This window comes from Melanerpes formicivorus, unplaced genomic scaffold (assembly GCF_026170545.1).
Source record: "Melanerpes formicivorus ecotype bairdi unplaced genomic scaffold, bMelFor1.0.p_v2 SCAF_8, whole genome shotgun sequence".
Classification (NCBI taxonomy): domain Eukaryota; kingdom Metazoa; phylum Chordata; class Aves; order Piciformes; family Picidae; genus Melanerpes; species Melanerpes formicivorus.
The window spans coordinates 19,829,162-19,839,612 of NW_027142360.1; the positions used below are offsets into that span (position 1 = coordinate 19,829,162).

The window sequence follows — 10,451 nt, forward strand, 5'->3', positions numbered from 1 at the left end:
GGACCTTGTATTGCCTGGGCATTAAACACCAGCCCAGTACCAGCTTAGACTTATCTAACAGGCCTTCTGAAAGCACTTTAGGAGTGTTAGGAGCTGCTCTCAGTGCAAGGAGAAGAAAATAAAGCCAAGTATGTCTGATTTATGTGGAGATAACTATCCTGATAAAAACCAAGAGCCACAAAACACTGTGCCTGAGAGTCTTGACAGGGCAGGGGCTCCAGTCTGCATGGGGAAGCCGTTCTGTTAGAGACACTGCTAGCAGGGATGCGTCTGCAGCCGCAGAAAAACAGCAGCGCAGAAATCCTCCATCCCATTCCTGCAGCGTTTGGAAACAGAGGCCTTCTGTCTCCACCACTAACATGGCATTTTCTTCTACCAAAAATAAACTCAGAGCAGTAAACAGAAGGGATGTGGCACAAGTGAAAACAAACACAATAATAAATAAACCCGTTTTGGCTTGCATAAAGGCATGGAAAATGTTACCATCGAGGAGGAGCTATTTCTACACGAAGATAAGCAAACATAACAGGCAAACCCCGTTTCTGGCGCAGCAAACATTGTGTAAGAGGAGAGAAAAAACGTCCAAGCTTGGTTCTTCAGTTCCTGGGTGTATTTCTGAGCACACAGTCACAAAGTCTATGAGAGAAGGAGCAGGCTGCCTGCTCTGAGCGAGGCCCGCTCTGCTGTGCTGGTGGTGACAGCACGCTCACTTTGCCCTGGTGCTGGTAGGAGAAGAGCCCCAAACGCCGTGACTCTGAAGCCATTCTCTGCCATCTGCAAACATGATCTGTGTTTTTAAAATAGATCATCTCCTCTGAGGCTAGATGTATTTAATTTCCAAACTGCTGAGAGAGCAAAGAATGCTATACAAAGCTATCCCATGAAAGAGTCTTAACAGCTAAGCCTCCTTCTTACTGTACCAGATACAATCCACCGAAACATGCACAACCTGCTTTCAAGGCTCCCTTAGAAAGCCATGAAGCAAGAAATTGTTCCTTCTTAAAGCCTACTCCACGCACACTGTAGTTTCAAATACCCACTATGCTGAACCTTGTTCCTTTTAAAACACCACAGAACAATTTTCCATCCCCCTCTTAACTTCTTCTTCCTCCAAGTGTGTCTCTATTAAATCATCCCTATTCTGGACCCCCAAAAGACCAATGTTTTCCTGCCATGTGGGAGGTGGTTTAAAGCCTGAATTTTCTGCATCTATTAGGATGTCAGACAGAGCTTTACATTGGCAAAAGCAGGAGATTTATGTTTTTTAGAATGCCCCCCAGACTTACAAGGAGCATAAGAACATATGACAAAGGGTTCAATATTCATTTCAGATTAGTTTAGTTACAAGAACGCCTAGATTTGCCAACTGGGATCAGCTCTTTCCTTTTTGCTAAGTATATATTGCTAATTCATAATTGATTCAAGGTCTTTTCAAACCCCAAAGGCATGGCATCACCAGCAGATCTGGCAAGAGACAGGAAAAGGAAGAGGTAGCAAGTCAGGACAAAATAATGGAAGAGCACAGCAAGAGTCTCAAAGGTGCAGCTCAAACTAGTGACAGCAATAAAAGAAAACAAAATGCTTTTAAATTTATTAATCCTTAAATTGCTTTTGCTCTCTGGGGTAGCATCTAGTTTACTCAGCAAAGGAGACATAAGAAGGTCCCAATAGTGCATTTTTAAGCTCTCCAGCAGCGCTCCCAAAACCATCTGTGAGTTAGGTATGTGACCCTGCCATGCAATTTGTAGTAATGCAGCTCATTTACTATTCATATTAGGCAAAGCTTTCTTAATGCTAAGTCAGTAAAAGCCACCCCACAACAGGCACTTCAGACACAGACACCTAACTCCAAACATACAGAATGGTTTATCACAGAATGGTAGGGGTTGGAAGGGACCTCTGAAGATCACGGAGTCCAACCTTCCTGCCAGGGCAGGATCACCCAAAGCAATAACAGTAATACTGTAACACGGCAACACTGTGCTCAGCTAGAGGATGGGCATTCAGCAAGAGTTACAAAAACATGCAGTGATTGACTCTACACTTATTGAGCTTTGTATCAATGGGTGGCTTCTCTCCTTGCACCAGAAATGCAGGTCCAAACACAGTCCTTCACACCATCATTTCTCCAGAGGAGCGAGCAGTCTGAACACTAAAGAGATTTTGGTCATGGTTTTAAAGCAGCTGTCAGCACAGCCAGTGAGACAAGAGAAAAGTGGCACTGGGACACAAAACCAGTAGATTCAGCACGAGTGGAGCAGGAAGACCATGAGCCTCTGAAGGAGATGGTAGAGGAGCCAGCACCTAGGAGGACCAAAGCGCAGGGTAAAGTACACACCCACTAAGCCATACTCAAGAGATGATCCAACGCCCACGTAAGAGCACACCGTACACATCAGCTATTTCACCTTCAGTGAGGCCATGCAGCCTCTCTTCTCATTTTAAGGAAATTAAATACCACAAAATCTCTTCCACTCCCAGCTCATTCAGCCCCCACCCATTTTGCTAATCCACAGAGTCATCTGAAGGGAGAGCAGCTTCCCCTCCCCGTGCACCCACTGAAAAATTCCGCATCAACAACAAACCCTTTTACCCTGAGTCGTGCACTCCTCTTTCCAGAGTTGTTTTCTGCTCTATTAATTTCTGTTGTCTCGCTGTATTCACAGCCCTCCTCCCCCCATCCTCCTCCTCCTCCTCTTTTTGTTTTTCCCCCCCTTCTTTATGGACTGACCCACATTGTGATAGGTCAACATCCAACATCCAGTCCCTTTTCTGGAAGGAGACAGGAAAAGCAGAGAGGAGGAGGCAGAAGAGGAGAAGGGATCTTCCACAATCTTTCAACCACTCTTTTGAGAGCAGGATCAAGCACACTTGGGCCATGTGTTGCATCCCTTTCCCACATTCCCAGCAGCCCCACTCCACACAAACCAGTGAGGCCCTCTGCTCCCAGGGGAGAAACACAGAAAGACTGCAGCGATATTTTGCAACTAGCAGAGGGGAAAGAGACAACAAGAAAAAGGATGTGTTGTAAACATGTGTGTCCTGCCTGACAGAGGAAGTTTGCATTTCATTTTCCAAACTCTCAAGATCAAAGTCAAATCAGAATACATTCAGCCACCCCTTGCACTCATCCTTCCCCACTATCAAGTGCCAAGACAGTGATGACAACAGTTTCAAAGTTGCTACAGGGTATGGTTACTCTGAGAAGAATCAGAAGTCAACCTCTACAGCTGGATCTAAAGCTACTGAACTTGCCACACATGAAGGGTCTTTTTAGTGTAGGAGCATACTTTTCAACACAGATTGTAACATACAGAACCTATCAGCTCATATCCATACTTAAATTTAGCAAGGCAATGTGCTGGAAGAAGCCAGGCATCTTATCACAAGCCCAGGCACTTGTGCAGCGATGCATACGAGGGAGATGGCACATCTGACTTGCCTCACAATCAATCTCTGCTGCAAATATGCAGCAGTGGTGAACACTGCAGAAGGTAAAACAGTGATCCTCAACAAAGCACTCAAAGCCATGATGCAAACATGTCCCCTTCTCTATCCCAGAGACCAGCAACAGCAATGCATTTTCTCTGTACAGCAAGGGGCATGCCTGTGCTTAAAAATAAAAGACAAAACTTCAACCCATTTTTTTCCAGACACCACAACATTAAACTACCCAGTTGGACAAAGTTGCCTAAATGGGAATTTTTAAGAGTTCTAGCTCCAAATTGTGCTGTAAAATCACTGCAATCACAAAGCCATGGGGACAGGGGAAAGAAAGTCTGAAAAGTCAGGAATGTTTGGAGGAGAGAAGTCAATCCCAATTCCCATGGGACAAGTAGCTGCAAATAGCTTCACTCAGAACTAGCCTTCCCTAGCAAAACTGGCAAGAGACAAGATGAGGCAAGCCTTCAAGAGATATTCACTCTCATCTGCCTCCTCAGGTAACTGTGGTGTCCAGGTCGACTTTAAGTAACCTGGACAGAGGCACAGCCATTGACATTACTGCAGCCTGGGCTTTATCTGTGCTGGAGATGAGCAAGCAACTGCAGGCTCCCAAGTAATCAGCTCAGCAGACTCCAATAGCATCCATGGCATGTTCTGCAGCCTAGGGAGGGAACAATGGGCCAGCAAGGTCAGCTATTAAGGTATTATTTCATCTCATCTCCTTCTCAAAGCCTCACTGCTGCACTAGATAGCATGTTGCAGTGTTTTCTTTGCTGAACTGGAGAGATCTTCTTGCCAGAGTTGATCGGAGGGGCAGATGTGCAACATACCCAGACAGAGGAACACTTTTAGGTTAGACTCAAAAAATTTGAGACTCTGACACCATCTCTCTATGCTCTTGGTCACTCTCCATCATACAACATCCTCAAAAGCTGATCCTTTCAGTATCATCAGGCTCCCAGGCACTGTAACTCTCAGGTAATGATGGCAGTATTCCCATCTTTCAATCCAGAGACAGACTTGAGGGTGGGGAGACAAATATCCCAGTACTCTGTGGGTTAAAAGATACACAAATGCAGCAGGTAGAGCATGAAAGTTATTTCCCTCTTCAGGTTTCCTGCAAATTATGCCCCTCAGGGGCCATAAAGACCTGGTCACACCCAGACACAGCAGGGTTCCTGGGCAGTTTGCCTGCACACTGCATTCCCCCTGGACACAGCTTGTTCTGTTGCCATCCCAGGCAAGCTACATAAACCACCACAAATGAAACAACAAACAAACATGGAGTGTGAGATGATTTTTAAAGACTAGAGACAATCAGGCTATAAGAAAGTACTCCAGTTCCCTGCTGCTTCTTAGAAGAGAAGGACTCTGAGGTGAGATTCCTGGAGGGTGGCTGCAGCTCACTGCTTTAGCTGACAGATGTAAAACCTTCCTGGGGAGTTGCTGCTCAAAAACCATGCCTAGTTGCTCTTTCCCAAAGAGCTCCATAAGAGGGAAGGAAAACAAACAAACAAACAAAAATCACTCCAAAGACTAAAAACTTTTTCAAAAGGTCCAGCTTCCAGTCCAAGCATTACCATATTTTACAGCTATTTCAGTTGTGTTTTAATCCATTTTATCACAGTGTCAAACCACTACTGTCCCAAGTGTGCTGGTAGGGTGTAATACCTTGGCAGGACACCACTCTTCCGCCACAACAAAGTAAACCCCAAAGAATTGGGGAAGAAATGACAACAGCACACAACACACACACACACACTGCTTCAAGAGAACAGATGGGCAGGTCAGCACACAAAACCCTAACGTGACACTGTTCTCTACAACACCTCAGTTTTCCAGGACCTCAGTGAGTGCAATCAATCACAAGCTCTGAAAAAGAGAAAAGCTTCCACCTCCAGCCCTGGCTGCTCAACAACACGCAGCAGCTTTGTTACACAGACAGCTAGCAGCAGTCATGTGCTAGAAAAGCTCTTATTGTCCAAAGGTTAAATGCAATTTCTCTCCACAGCTCCACTACTCTCTTGATTCTCAGTCCAACCTGTACCTTCACCACTGCTCCCTTGGAAATAACAAACATCTCCTGAGGGACTCATTGCTCCCATCAGTTATTGCTGCAAGAGCTCCAAGATACCCTTTGAGCTGCTGGAAAATGAAACAGGCACTTTGGCTGAAAGGAGCAGGCAAGAGCTTATCTCCACTGCTGCAAGCATAAGCCAATTAAACACAGACACAGAACAGGACAGAAGGAACAGAGGGTAAGTTCCACCATGTGGAAATCAGAAAATGGTTGTCTTCAGTCAAAAGATGATGATTAGATATTTCAGTTAAGTCAGCAGCAAAACTGGACAGAGGACATAACTGACTTTTTGTTTGGGTTTTTTATTTACAGGGAGATGTTTTCAAAGTTATTTTCATTACGAACGGAGGGGGGAGAGGGGAAAACAAACCAACCCCAAACCCCACAATCCACTCTTCTTTTATCCACAGAAAGAAAAGAGCCCCAATGTCACAACTGAAAACTGCAAAAGCTGATCTCCCAGCCTGCTACCAATAAACAGGCAAACAAGCTGACAGAGAAGGCGGCAGGTTTCTAGCGGGAGTCTGTCAGACAGTTAGAAACCTGCCAGCTCAGAATGCTTTCGTTATGCCACATCAGCTAGTCACACTGAACTTTATTTTCTGACCAGCTTGTGAGCGTCTAAGCACCTTCCCCTCCTAACTGCCACGTGTCAGACAGACAAACAAAAGTTCCAAGGATGCCTGATGATCGTGGAGCGTCCTTCCCCTTGCCCAACGTTTCCAAAACACCGCCTCTTCACTCTGAAGGGGTCATAGAGACCTGAGCAGCACACAAAGAAAAACATCTTTACACATCACCAAACTGGTTAGAAATGCTGACTTCAGCAGCAAAGCTTTCCTGATCATTTCACAGCAAAGACTTTTGCTCCAGATGCAGAGGTAGCCACCTGCTGCACACATGCCACTTGAGGTTTACAGCACAACCATATCTATCATAGTATCATAGTATCAGTCAGGGTTGGAAGGGACCACAAGGATCATCCAGTTCCAACCCCCCTGCCTGTCCCTGGGGGGGCAGGGACACCCCACACTAGATCAGGCTGATGGTATTAAGGACTTTAAAATAAATTAAAAAATGCTCCACTAGACCAGAGCAGATCTCAAACCCATTTTCTTGGGGACAATAGTGAAATAAAGCCTGAAGCAGGCTTTTGGGGAATAACTCCACTGTAAAAGCTTTTCCTATAGCTCCATTGTTCAGTCCTTAGCCACTATCCTAAAAGCATGAGAGATTATGTTTTCCAGAAGTACCACACAAATACAGACCTTGTAGTACTGGAAACCTGGAGAAGTTTGTGGTCTCTCTTAGGGAGACTGCTGCACCCTTAGGCTCAAGGGTAACTTCCAGCCACACAAATTCCAAGGAACAGTTTATTGTGTTTAAAAAGTTGTCTTTGTTAGTGGGATGCATGCTTTATTACATCTTCATTAATTGGTGCCTTGTTCTTGCAGGATAGGAAACAGACATTCCTATTTATCCTGTTGGCCTCCACTCTATTACAGATCAATAGCTTCTATTTTTCTCCTCAACAGAGGTAAAAGGTCCTCCTTCTGGGGAAACCTGTCTATGTCCTCAAAAATTCAAGATCTTAATGTGGCAAGAAGGGTTTCAAATGTTCTGTAAGAAAGAATCACCTCCAGTATTTCCTCTAGATTTCCCACTCCTCCTCCCACTCTTGACAGCTTCATGGTGTTCCAGGCAGCTTTCATAGAGCTGTCCCTGAAATCACTCCAGTCTCTTTCCTGGATCACAATTCACCAGAACCACTCACGAACATGTTCTTCCAAAGCCTTCCCTCCGCTACATGCTGTGGTTGCCACGACCTCATGGAGCAACTGAAATGTCAAGACACCTCGAGCATCCAAACGAGAGCTATCATAACTCACCTGTGCCACAGGAGCACCCAGGCATAGTAACAGGCTCCTCGTGCATCTACCACATCAACACATTCACATACGCACGGTGGCCATCAGTCCACCCAGCCTGAACCAGGGGAGGCACAGCAAACACAAACCCGAAGCCTACCACCCCTCTGGAGTTTACTGTGCTCCCAGTCCGCCTGAGGCCAAATACCCTGGCAGATAGTGACACCCACCCGGCTCCACCGAGCAGCGTGACAGCAGCGGGGGTGCAGAACTATACTGGAGCAACGCATGTGTGTGCGTTCGTGGAGAGACTGGGTGGGCTGCAGCAAGATGTTGGAGCATGGATAGAGAGGAAGAAATTGCTTGGGTTGCATCGAGGTGAGCGGTTGCAGGGAGCGCACTTGGAGCCTGTAGGGAGACGCGAGTGTGTGCTGTGTGTTCGTGTGCACACGGGGGAGAAATGTGCGTGGCAGGAGCAGGCTGTGGGGGCTGCGTAGGTGGAGAAGGAATGGCGGGGGCCGCAGAGAGGGGCAGCGAGGCGGCACATCGGAGAACGTGCGTTGGCTGCAGTGGGGAATGGGGAAGAGGGCCAGGGAGGCCGCAGCAGGTAGGGGGACACGGGACTGGGGGGCCGCTCCGGGTAAGGGGACATGGGACTGGGGGGGCCGCACCGGGGGGATCGCGCAGGTCACACCGGGGAACGAGAGAAGGAGAGATTCGAGCAGGTGGAAGGAATGGAGGTCGCGGGCCGTGAGTTTGCGGGGACCTTACCGAAGACCCCCGTGTCCCACCCCCACGCCCCCCCCCCCCCCCCAAGACACGCCAGCGCGGCCCCTCAAGCCCGCCCTGAGCGCCCACAGCCGCCCCCACGCCCCGGCTCCGCAGCCATCCCTGCCCCCGCCACGTCTTACCTCCTGGCGGGCGGGCGGGGCTCAGCTCGGCTCGGCCCAGCCCGTTAGGGTGAGGAGGGGTCGGGTCGGGCCCTGCCCCGCTGCCCCGCGGGCGCCGGCACCGGCGCGGGGGCGCTGAGGGCCTCAGGAGCCCATGGCGACGCCGGGCCCACCCCAGCACCTCCGCGCCTGCGCACGGCGGCTGCTCACGCCCCGCCCACTCCCCGCGCCGCACGGACGGGGCGTGGCGAAGCAAGAAGGGGGTTACGTCATCCGCCGCCTTTAAAGGGGCAGCACCCGGGGCGGCGAGGCGGGTGGGTAGCCACTGCGGCTGGGAGGCGCGCCGGCCGGCGCCACACCGCCCAGAGCTGGGCACCCTCAGTTTCAGGCGCTCCAGGAGCTCTTCTCCACGCTGCCCAGCCCGGGTAAGGGCAGCACTAGGCCCAGGAAGCTCTACCTCAGCGCTATTTTCCCCCAAACTCCGAAGAAATGAAGCCAAAGCTGTACTTCTACTCAAGTCAGAACATGGGATTTCACATCCGAGAAAGACAATTCTCAAACCTAAATCCTAAAAACCTTTAACACACAGACTGAGACAATCACAGAATGCTTTAAAGATCATCTAAATCCAACTCTCCTGCAGCAAGCAGGGATATCCACCGAACCTGACCTGGAATGCTTCCAGGCATGGGGCATTGACCACTGCTTTGGAAACCTGTGCCTGTGTTTCACCACCCTCACTATGAACAATTTCTTCCTCCTGTCTAGTCTAAATCCACTCTTTTAGTTTAAAAGCATCATACTGTGTCCTGTCATGACAGCCTCTAAAAAAAAAAAAAAAATTATATATATATATTTTTCTCTCTCAGCCTTTTACTGGAGATGTGTTCAAGCCCTCAAAGTCTCACATGCTAGGTGAGACTTTATCCTGCTTTAGAAGAGCACTTGCCCTTTTCTTTTGAAACACAACTTCACCCATGGACTTGCTACCCCCATCTCCCAAAATGGGGAGGTATTTCCCTCCTGTCCCATAACAGAGCACCTATCCAAACCATAGGAATTTCTCCAGAAGCCAGGCAGACCAAGGCACTGCTGGCTCCACCCCGGTGCCAGAAGGCCACACATATTCAGCAGTGCAAAGGCACCAAGGGAGAGGTGGGCATTGTCTTCCAATATTCCTCTTCCTCCCAGAGACCAAGAGTTAGAAGGGAACAAGACCAATTTAATTTTGATCCCTCAAAAATCACACTCAGAACAGTAGGACTTGATCTTAAAGGTCTTTTTTGAGCTAAACTTTTTGATGATTCTGTGATAAAACAGAGGCACAACCAACACACAGTAACAGAACAACACCCCAGTATCCCTGAACACCCTCCTCTTCATCTCTCATTTAAGGATCTGGAAACCCCATGCAGCAGACAAGCAAAGGATCAGGTCTTCCCTGCTCAGCTGCCAGAGAACAGGCTTGGCAGGAATTTGCAAAGTCACCAAGATCCATCCTGTATTCCTAGCAGGTGTTTCTGAAACAAATATTTTAACAATAAATAAAAAAAAAGTAAGTGTTTGCAAGTTTTACACAGCCTGCAAAAAACAAGCCTCTCCCACGTGGATAATGCAGGGAAGCCTAAGTATAGAAGCAGCCATTTAGAAATAAATCAGTATTAAAATTTAGTAATTGACTGTCAAGACAGGTCAGGTAACTAGAGGAGAAACCCAAACCAACCACACCACCACAGACAGCAAAGCAGCAGGTGCCACTTTACAGGGAGCTCAGTGTATTTGCATCAGGCACAGCACTCACGTCAGGTTTTCAGGGCTGCTGCTCTGACCCCTCTCCCTCCCCTTCTGCCATGATTTGAAAAGAAAGCATGGAAAAAAACCAAATCCCATGCTCCACCTCTGTCCAACTCCATGCACATCCAAGACCTGTGTGGAGAGGGCCCTCCTCCTCAAGGCCAAGCGCATGCGACGCCAGAGGCTCAAATCCAGGAACTGAGAGATCCTGAATCAGATTTCACATAGCTTTTGCTGTTCCAAGGCTGCAACTGCAGAGATCAGCTCACAGTTATTTTTAGGTGCTCCAGTCCTGTGCCTTTTTTCCAGTAATTCTGATCAAACTCGTTCCTGGAACTCAGGAACAGGCTCAGCCACGAGACAGTGCTTCCTGCA

At 48.1% G+C, this 10,451-nt stretch overlaps 1 protein-coding gene across 1 annotated transcript in view; it reads right to left on the minus strand.

Moving 5' to 3' along the window:
* The window catches only part of TMEM184B (transmembrane protein 184B), a 30,675-nt gene extending 22,201 nt beyond the window's left edge, over positions 1 to 8,474 (minus strand). Inside the window, exon 1 of the mRNA XM_068142444.1 lies at positions 8,304 to 8,474. The gene's annotated coding sequence lies outside the window, so the exon portion shown is untranslated. The remainder of the gene's footprint in view (positions 1 to 8,303) is intronic.
* Between the last annotated feature and the right edge of the window lie 1,977 nt (positions 8,475 to 10,451).